An 11,805-nucleotide genomic window follows, 5' to 3' on the forward strand; every position below is an offset into this window, starting at 1 on the left:
TGCGCACGTGCAGTTCTACCTGAAATAGATGCCGGATACTGTAAGTGCATTAGTGCCCAAAAAGCGTTGCAATATGGCCGCCGAGTGGAGGGACTTGCCTAAAAGGACTTTGACTATGCTGTGTAGATCGGGGCTTTGCTCATCATTGAGCTCAGCCCACATTGATCATGTCCCTTCTGGGCACAGTCTGTCATTTATTCAAGTTAACCTGATTTCCACACTGTACCAGGGGTGTTAAACGTACGGTTCGAGGGCCAGATCCGGCCCGCCAGCAGGTTTCATACGGCCACCCCTATGTTAGGAAGCAAGGGGGGGAAATGTTATTTACTTCCAGAGATGGATAAGGCTACTGAGCGGGTCTACCGGACCCAGGCCCAGAGTCCTCAAGGGCTCAGGGGGCCCTGAAGCACCTCTGCGTAAAGTCACTACTATTCTCTACCCCTGATATCTGAATGGGGCCTTCAGTATAAGTATAAGTATAAGTATGTATATAAACTGTTTTGATCCCGTGAGGGAAATTTGGTCTCTGCATTTATCCCAATCCGTGAATTAGTGAAACACATTCAGCACACAGTGAACACACAGTGAACAGAAGCACACACTAATCCCGACGCAGTGAGCTGCCTGCAACAACAGCGGCGCTCGGGGAGCAGTGAGGGGTTAGGTGCCTTGCTCAAGGGCACTTCAGCCATGCCTACTGGTCGGGTTTCGAACGAAGAAAGAAAGAGCAATATGACAGCAGCCTACATGATAAACCTATATGTCTTATTTGTTCATATGTGGGTGTTGTGAAGGAGTACACCATGCAGAAAAATGATAATGTCGGCCCCCACAAGGTCTCATTGAGAGAGGAGTTAAGTCATTTAGAGACGTGTGACCGTCGCAGGAAGTGCATCATAACAAAGGGACGCCAGACCCTCGTGTAACAGCTGTACTACTGACCTAGCATTCATGGGCATCTGAAAAACCTTTTTCCCAGTGAAAACATCATCATTCCCCATTATTCACGTCACGTAATGTGTGAGTCAAAGGTCGGAAACTGGGGCTAGATTTGGCTAACAGAGTTGCCCAGTTAGGGGCTCGTCATCACTTTTGTCGTCACTTTGTAGTTCGTTTGTAGTCCATGTGGCCTTTCATGTCCAACAGTTTTAATGTGAACTTGGGAATTTGCCGTTTTTGTCACTTGAAAGCTGCATATCTTTCTTTCATAAGCGTCTTACACTATATTTTAAGCAAATACAGTTGTTTATTTAGGATTAGTGAGTGTATGTTTTAACCTTTGTTGTGGCATCCGTGTTTGTCACACATTCCGATGGCAAAGCACATGAACACTTGCTGTGGGAAAAACAAAGTAGCCACGGGGGCGGTCCTTGTCATTCCGAAGTGCCATAAATGCACCATGATACCAGAGAATGGTGATACTGCAGGCTTGTAAAATTAGTTAGAAAATAAGGCAAAAAAACTACAAGTTTCCAAATGCTGCTTCCTTATGTTGGAATGTGCAAAAATGTACAAACAATCAAGAGGATGCCTTCTTGTATGTGATTTCTGCAACAGTGATACTGCAAACGTGTTGATAGTCTATTGTTGATTTTTATGTTGTAGTGTAAAGCATGTCACACAGTAGCCTAGCCTACAGAAAACACTTAAAGGACAAGTTCGGTATTTTACACTTAAAGCCCTGTTTTCAGATAGTTTATGATTAAATAGAACGTTTAAGATTGAAATTTGGACACATGCTGCTGTCCTGAGAATTTTCGGTTTCTGTGGTAGCGCCCCCCCCTCCACAACGCTGCATAGGTGCACTGGAACAATCCTTCCTAAAACGCATTACACTTTCCTTTACAAAGACGTGAAACTCACGAAGTGGTCAGGGGTGTTCGCTGATATGCTCACACAAAATCGCTGCAAAAGATTCTTTCCAACAGGTTTGTGGAGTTTTTCCAACAGATATGTGGGGTTTTGCCAAAATTACTTACTGCTACTGCCACCTTTGTGTGTGAACTGTGACTGGCAGTTTACATAGTTCAACAGCTTAATGAGGAAGGTAGAGGACGAGGTTGGCTTTGGTTTCCTTCGATCCCAGGAAAGCTTTAAAGTCTTTGATTGGTGTAGAATCTTGTATTTTGTATCCCTTATCATGTGCTTTTCCCATTGTATGTCTACGGCCTGGCCCTACGCACATACACGCCAGGCACCGGCTAGAACAAGGTAGCAGTGGAGTTTCTCAGACATTTGTCATGGCAGAGCCAGCGAAAAAAGAAGCAGAAAGTGAGTAAACGGTTGTCTGAGGAACAGGGAAAGAGGAAACAGTAGAGAAACTGCGTAGTTTCTTTTTAACTCTACAGTACAGAAACTGCATAGTTTCTCTTTAACTGTACAAAAGCTAATCCTCCTCAAACTACTTCAAGAGGGTACTGTCATTATGCACAGTAGTTTATGTAGGCTATCATATAGGCTATAGCCAACATATTAATATGCATCCCAGACCATGTTTACAGTTTATTTTATTTTTTTAAATAATTTACTGTAATTAATGATTTACTGTAAACCGATCATTTTGTCATCATCAAGTTAGGTCTACTGTAATGTTTATTGATATTGTCACTTTTTTCCTGTTACTTGTATTATACCATGACTGTAATCACACTAACCAAATACCTTTGATTTTATTAGCACCCATTTCGCAATAAAAGCACAGTGAGCTGGCTGTGCAAGGTAATTGCTTATGCTACGATGTCATGCATTATCAATGCATTTTAAGTTTATGCTTAGACTATTTTCTTTTATGTGAAGGCCTACAAGTGAATAACAGGTTGCGAATAGGCGGACATGACATCATTAGTTTACAGGCAAAGTGTAATGGGGTTGAGAGTGACAGGCCATGGTGAAAGAGCTGATGCTCTTTTCTCACTTAATGTACATGAAAACAAGTCCCATACCAAGTGTATATGTCTGTTGTTTACACATCAAAAGTTTGTTTGCAAAAACAGGTAATTTTTATCATTATTAAAAAATCATAATATTTTATTTTGCATTTCAGGTAATATCAACCAAACTGCATTTGGGTTGTTTTGATTAAGTAAAAATGCATCTTATCTAATCAAAACAACCCAACTTCAGTTTTATTGAAATTATGATTAAATGTTGATATTGTTGCTATTATATTATTACAATACAATGCATTTAATTCAATAAATTCACAATTTTAAAAAATATTTGTGAAAATTTGATCAAAAAGTGCTAATCTACTCTTGCAAATTAATTCTTCACATGCTCTTACATTTTGAGGTTCAATAGCTGAATCACTGGAATGAGTACTTTCTATTTTATTTTTGTTGTAGGCCTACTTTTACCTTTACTATCCCTAATAAATGGATTTGTGATGTTTTTTTCATGGTCAAACAATGTCCCCGACACTGGTGTTTGTCAGAAGATTAACTTTGGCCACTAGATGCCACCAAAGATAGTTTTTTGTATTTTTTTTGTCTCTGGTTGTAACATATTACCCAATCCTCATGTCTCTCATTGTCTTTGGTCCCATGTCTCATTTATTCATTGTTCTAGTGTATTAACCCTGCTCACTCTTTGTCTGCATCCCTGCTATGTGAATCCCTGTGTTTCTCAAGTCATAAGCCTATGTTCTGCCTTGCTGGATTTTGCCTCTGACTGTTGAAGGTCTCTCTTTGGATCTTCCTTTTGGATTTGTTTGCCTTGTCTCCCTGGATTGACTCCCTTGACTCTGGCCCTGCTCTTTGACTTTGATTGTCTGAACTTTGACTTGGATTAGCATTTTGTTATACATGTTTTGTTGCAGTTTGTACACTTATTGTTACATTTTTTTTTTCATTTGATCTGCATTACCTGGAAGAAATTCAGTACTCTACTTTTGTCATTTTGCATTTAAGTCAGTCTTAGTGGCCTAGTGGTTAAATAGCCAGTTGGCCACTCCAGCAGTCCTGGTTAAAGACCTGTGCCTGGCACTGTTTACATTGAATAATACTATGATGTAATGTTGGCTTAAATGGACATTGACTAATGGATTCAAGACCAAATTAGTTTTGGCAGAAAGGACTGCACAGATCAGTGTTGAACACACAAAAATACATAAGGTAATACTCATTAACACACATACGGACCCGTGAACACACATATACAGATCCACATATGAACCCAAGCCCAAACAAATGCAAGGCCCAACAGTTGTGGTAAAGTTTTGTATCAATGTGAGGGAGACAAAACAGGCCTTACTAGATAAGTCACATCAAATGTCAGTCATTTTAGCTAGGGTGGCTTTTGAGTAACTATAGGTTTGAGGCCCATAGAGAAAAGCAGTACTAAATTATTTCAACTTCCTCTTTGGCTTGGTGTTATTCATCTCTACGCCAACCACTCAGGGGTGTAGTGATAAAATAAGAGGTGGGTAAGCTATGAATTCTGTGATCACAGTAAGGTGGACTGCACCATGCGATATTGGATTTTTTATTATTTCCAATATTTATAACAATACCAGTGATAATTCCTAGAGCAAATCAAATACAGTGTGATATTTTAATATTAAAAGTTGCAATTGGTGAATTAACTTGTTTGAGAGGTGGATACACTCTGATAAGAGGTGGTGGATAAACTCTATTACTGAAATTTCAGAGGTGGATAAATCTGACAACACAGAAATGGACCTTTAGATTAATACTACCTGCACCTTCATTTGTGGGCTTTGATGACTTTCCAGGCAAATCATATACAGCCTGTGGTAAACCCTGATGAGCCCATATGATATCCCCATATAAACCCTATGTGAATCACTGTACTATGATTCATAATTGTCTTATTGGTGTAATCCGGAGTGCCATGAGGCTGATCAAAAGAAATATCACCAATTATGTCCGCTTCCTGTTTTGGTGCGGTATCTCATGCAAATCAATTTCCTGCCATTATGGCCTCATTCATAGTATTCCCCATTCCATTGGCAATTTATCATCACCTATGTTTGAAGTGTATTCCATCCAAATGTACAAGAAATTCTATTAACTCTCTAGAAGGAGTTCAAAACAAAACAAAAAGGCACAACTTCTCAAATGGATGACTTTGAAAACTCTAGATATTATCTTAGACCTACTACTTTCTTAGATATCCTAGGGATTCAATATCATCCTATTAACAGATATTGCACTTCACCACTGTTATGGACACATTGTGAGCACAAAACAAGAATGGAGAAACAAGGAGAAGTTTCAGAGATTTTACAATTTATTTTATTTAATATCAAGATGTTGCCCATATACCCATAAATATGTATATTATATACATTATTATATTTATTATATTAGTATATTGAACCCATTTTAGATATTTTGTAATGTTATATTGAACCTATTTTAGGAACATACATCAAATTAGGCGATTGTGTGGCTTTCTGGAGAAAATTCCTATGCCTTATGCGTGTGGAATATCATTAAATTGTTTAATTTGCATTCTTTAAATCTTTTCACAGACTGACCTGAAAATATTTTCATATTGAGCGTATATATGGCATTCGATTCAATCATGATGAATTGCACAGTCTATGTTCCATACGGTCACACTTACTGCCCATCTATTTCAGGATGATATAGAGGCCGGCCTTCTAAAAAGACAGCATGTCGCATTAGCATTCAGTTTTGCATATCAGGTGCTGTATAGGCTTGAAACTACAGTAATGTGCATTTTTATGTATCCATATATACCTCAAACAGATAGGCCCTTTTCCATAGGGAGTTTTTATGTTGTTTCTGGGACCTGTAGTGAACAGAATCATTGATTTAAGATAATGAAGTTGCCTGTGTCTCTGAACTCTTCCCTGGAGCTGACAAAAAAGTTAAGAATGTTAGTATGTTTGTGTGTTTGTTTGTAAACATTTATGAATTTAAAACTCATATTTGAAAAAATATTGCTTGCTCATGTAGGACTCATCCATGTAGATGTTCTAAGCAGTATCTCTCTAGCCGGTTGTTTACCTTCTTCTCTTTTGATCTTTTTATCTTTGAATGCGATCAGCTGTTAACGTTCATTCTAATTACCATCTGATAAGTTCATTATGCTGTAGCCAAAGATACTGGGTGGTTGTATTCTGATTGGCTGGGTGCCCTGCAGAACTCAGCCCATTGTTGTCTGGGTTATAATAGGCATTTAGAAAAATATATACAGTAGTTTAGGTTGTTTAATCGGCTTTCACTTAATGGTAGAGGCCAAAATATATCAGCTGTGCGCTTGATTCATTAATAGCCAGTACAGGTCTATTTATGCAGCATGATGTAGTACCAAAATATGTAGTAAGGTGGGACATGTCTTTATCCATAGTTCATCAATGCATAATATATGTATTCCGCATGGGACATGAGACATTCATTTTACATGAAATCTAGAGGGTATGGGCTTTTAGAAATATGTTGTTTAAGTGGCTGAATTAGCTGTCCCTTAATGGTAGAGGCCATTGGTGAACTAACTGCACAACTGATACATTTTGGCTTTGGCATTTTGGCCACGTGGAAAACTATTCACACAATCTAAAGCAGGGGTTCTCAATGTTTTTGGTTCCAAGGACCCCTTTTGGGGGTGAACATTTTCCGAGGACCCCCTCATAACCGTAACAAGCATGTCATTTGTAATCCCTGAAGTTGTGGTCAGGTCCACTATCCCATGTTTTTTGGCAGATGTGCAACTTCGTATTTTGTCAGTTTTGGATTTTGCATCACTTGACAACATGGACTGACTCAAACATTTCTACACATTCATCAGCTAGCTGGCTAACAAATAAACCAAGCTAAGCAGTAGTAGGAATGGTTCTTCATGACCTAAGTGAAGTTAAATGTGGGTAGGAGCAAATAGTAGATATTCATTTTTAAAATGATAAAACTCTATAAATGATAAAACTTTATCATTTCAAGCAAATTGAAACCTTCCTCCATACTTCGGTACACAATCTGGGTTTTGGGTAAATCACAGAAACTGCTCTAGTCAGAGTTGTAAATGACCTTAGAATTGCGACTGAGAATCACAAAATGTCGATTCTTGTTCTCCTTGATCTAAGTGCTGCATTTGATACAGTCGATCATTCTATACTTCTTCAACGTCTTCAGCACTCAGTTGGTCTTCAAGGTACAGCTCTTGATTGGATCTCATCCTATTTAAATGGGAGATCTTTTTCTGTTTCTATTAATAACCTCTCTTCTGATGTAATGCCCATTTTATATGGGGTACCTCAGGGGTCAATTCTTGGTCCTTTGCTTTTTAACTTGTACATGTTACCTCTTGGGTCTATCATACGGCAACACAACATCTCTTACCACTCATATGCTGATGATACCCAACTTTACATTTCTATCTCCTCTGACGACCCCAGTCCGTTGACTGACCTCACTTGCTGCATCTCCGACATTATTGTGTGGATTAAGTGGACAAAGCATGGCTCATTAAGTGGATGGCCCAAAAATGTTTAATGTTAAATGATGCCAAGGCAGAAATTCTGGTTGTACTGTAGGCCCTAAGGCCAAGAGACACTTTCACCCAATTCTAACCTCCCACTTGGTAAAACCGTGTGAGGATGTTAAAAATTTAGGTGTGACTCTTGATGCTGATCTTAACTTTCAAAAACATATATCTAACATTACAAAAACAGCCTTCTACCACCTACCATTATTATTATTATATTTCTAAAGTCTGTGGCCTCCTGTCCTAACAGGATTCTGAAAAATTAATACACACTTTTATCTCCAGTCATTTAGATTACTGTAACACACTCTATGCTGGTCTAACAAAACAGATGCTAAACAAACTTCAACTTCAGCTGCTAGAATACTCACTAGAACATTTAAATTTAATCATATCACCCCAATTCTTAAATCACTTCACTGGCTCCCAGTTAAACAAAGAATTGATTTCAAAATACTTCTTCTTGTTTTTAAATCATTAAGCAGCCTTGCCCCACCCTATATTTTCAATATGATATCTTTTTATGATCCAACCCGTTACTTAAGGTCCTCCAGTAAATGTCTCCTCACGATCCCCAGAATCAACACTAATGCTGCACATGGTGCCTTTAGTTACTGTGCCCCAATCCTCTGGAATAGCCTACCTCTGGAATTAAGGTCATCACAATCAATTCTCGCTTTTAAAAAGGGACTTAAAAACGTGTTTATTTTCTTTAGCTTTTAATTAATGACTACAAGTCTCTGCTTTTAAAACACTCCACTTTATTATTATTATTATTATTATTATTATTATTAAGTTTCTTTTTTTGTTTTTGTTATTTCCTTTCTTTTTTCTTTCTTTGTCTTTTCTTTTTCTTTTGCTAAGTGTGTTTGTTTATTTTAGATAATTTAATGACAACTTTCCACTCAAAGCACATTGTGTCTATGTATGTCATATGAAATGTGCTATATAAATAAACTGACTTGACTTGACTTGACTTGAGTAAATTTGTCTTGATTTGTCTCCTTAAAATAAGTGTTCTTAAATTAAGTCAAAATGATCTTTCGAGAGTGCTAGGGATGTTCATACTAAAAACAATAGCAAATAGATTTTATCTTAATATAAGATTAAAGGATAATTCAGGTATTTCCGGTAGTTGCACAGTTTTGAAAATGAACGTTAAGGGTTGTTTTAAGGACATGTTTGTGCATGCCCATAGGCAGCCACTCTGAAGCAGTAAAGGTGATTCAAAAAGAGGTAGGAAAGTCGAGACAGGACCAATCGTCAAAATTTCGGTGTTCACCACTCTAGTTCATCCAAAACAAACCAGAAAAAGGACTCAAAGTGCTAAATACCGGAATTATCCTTTAATAACACTTGGTTAGATTTTATTTTTTGCAGTGCGTGAACATGGATTGTGTCCTACCACAAAGCAATACCTACAAAAGTTTTGCCTTTTTTTGAATCCACCTTCAAAGAAAGGCAAAAGGCTGGGTCTATGAATGCTCAGTGGGATACACTAACTCTTGCTTACCCTTTGCACCTGCCCAGTGGTGTAACTACCGCTGGTGCAGCCAGTGCAGTGCACCAAGGCTCAGCCCCAGTGAAGGCCCATTTCAGTGCAGAATCCTCAGCTTGTGGATTAGCAGCCAGTGAGATCAACCCAAGCTACAATGACCAATCATATAGGTCACCTACATAGTTCTTTCCCATAGCTTTGGCATGTTTCATGCATTCTCCTCTGGCCCCCTGCTTAGCGGTCATTAAGCCATTAAGCCCCACTGGTGCAGTAGAGAAAGAGCTTCACTGCCACCTTGTGTTCAATGACAGTATTACAGTTTACAGTCTAGTGAGTCTAAAAATTCCATAACCTCATTTCATGAGTAATGTATCTCATAAAAAATGTTCTAACATATTTAAGAATGCTTTGTTTTGTAGCTGATCCCATTTAACATAGAAACCCCACAACTAAAAATGCCACAGAACTGTAAACTGTAAACATTACTATACACTGAAAAATCATTGCATTTACTTAATTTTAATGTGAACATCAGTTGCACATAAATTAAATGTCTAAACTTTACATTTCTCTTTGATTCAAGCTGTGATTCAATTCCAGTGAAAGTGTTTAAATTAAGTTGAAATACACTATTTCAGTATTATTGTGATATACAGGTTGAAACATGTACTAAGAGTAGGAAATTAGATGCTACACTCACTATTGCAGCAGCAATACTAAAGAGAGATTATTTTCAGATGCAAGATTTTTAAATTTAGCCTTATGGAACATTCTGAACAAGTTCTGCCACAGTATTCTGAAGAACTAAATTAAGATGGAAATCTGTGCTGTGACTCAACTGATTTCTTGTGTTTGCTCAATCGCCTACCTAACACACTCAACACGCACTCATGGTGGGAACAAAGCATGGCTCATTACAAAGCATAACATAAGATACAACCCAGCTCCAACATTGTAACCTTAACTATCTATTATGTTTAAACATTTGGCAACATTGATAGCTGCGTGATAATCTCTAATGTCTTGCAAAGGCTTATGGGAACACAATGAAGTGGTGGCACCAATACATCCAATGTGATCATTTGCCTTCCTTGCTACTTAGGTGCTTAGGTGCTTCACATGATTCATCTTCCATGATTGTTTTTGATAAATTCATTGCTATGGCAAAATATGGTGGTTCAATGTAATAACGGGTTTCAAAGAGAAACATGAGTTTAAGTAATTCGATGTCTTGTACGCTAGTAACAATGTACAGTAATTTCCTGTGTATTAGCCGCATTGTGTATAAGCCGCAGGACAGTGTTTTATGCAAGTTAAAAGAAGCAAAATCATATTAATACCATATTAACTGCCCCCGTGTATTAACCCCATAGCTGAAGAAATTTAGCAAAATCAATGTATAAGCCGCGGCTAATATTTGGGAAATTACGGTATACGCTTACTTTACATGATTTAATCAGATAAATGGAACGTTCAACTGTGTATGTGTGTTGGGGGGGCACTCACACAACACACAACACACAACACACAACAGCATGCAATCATCACCTCCCGCTCTGCCAGCTTCTTTCTAGATAGCTATGTGTATTCTTTACTTTTTTTTCAGGCAGCAACTAAATAAATGCTAAAATAAGCTTGAAGATGGCCTTTTAAGAAACACAGTTTTTCATGAATGAGACGGTTTATTGGCTTTTTGGAGCCAAAACGGTCCTTTTTGGCTTCCTTGTCCCCAGACCTTTGCAGCCGAGCATGGAGGACAAGGTCGAACACCTTTGAAGGTAAAGTAGCTCACTTTACACTGCTGGCAGAAAGGCTCACTCCTGAATTAAATTACCCTCCGCTCAGCTGTCTCCGAGCGAGATTCACATTTTCCTGTGCATCCCTGACTCCCTGCAGCAGCAGCAGCAGCAGCAGCAGCAGAAACACAATGTGCTGAGCGGGCTGATATGGCGCTGCACAGAAACAGCCACTCAGGCTCTGCCGCAATGGAAGAGCCTGCGCTTGCACCTCCATGTTCTCCCTTCATTGTCCTCTTCTTCTTCTTCTCCTCCTCCTGCTCTTCCTTCTCTCCTTCTCCTTATTCTGTGTCTTCTTCTCCTCCTGCTCTTCTTCTTCTCCTTCTCCTTATTCTGTGTCTTCTTCTTCCCCGTCTTGCTCTTTGTTTTTCCCTGAGCTTACTAAAGGCGCTACACTTCATGGTAATCAATATCAGTCTTCTGCAGCTGCAGCTCCACGTTGCGGTGTTCTCCCTTGAGGAGCTCGCGTGGCTGGTATCAGCAGTGACAGGCCTGCGATCGGATCGGATCGTGGTTCGGCCGAGCCAAGGTGAATGACTGCATGATGCGTCAGCCCGGTGCAATCAACAGGAGTGCACCACTGCTGCCTGGGGATGGACCAGCCGGCAAGTCCAACCCCCCCCCCCCCCCCCCCCACACACACACACACACACCTCCTTTAAGAGTGTGTATGGGGTGTGTGTGTGTGGCGGAGGAGTTGCTTCACCTTGATGGACAATACACGTTTCACCATTACGTCAGTCCCAGAGGGTCCAATATGTTTGTTCTGCATTTAGACGATGCAGTTGGAACGTGAGTTATGAATGAATGGAGCCAAATATACTGTAGTCTCCTGTTGGCACAGCAGGCGTTGCAGTGGACATTATCATCAGCCCCCAGCGCTATCACTGCTAAATGCATGTATTGCTATGACCTAATGGCAGTGCACGGCTGTACTCCATAAAATGAGCTGCATGGAATCTATGGTGGTGTACAGTACACTTATAATCCCATAAGTGGTACTAGCACACACACACACACACACACACGCACAGACACATC

The sequence above is a fragment of the Alosa sapidissima genome, chromosome 7 (assembly GCF_018492685.1).
Source record: "Alosa sapidissima isolate fAloSap1 chromosome 7, fAloSap1.pri, whole genome shotgun sequence".
Taxonomy (NCBI): Eukaryota; Metazoa; Chordata; class Actinopteri; order Clupeiformes; family Clupeidae; genus Alosa; species Alosa sapidissima.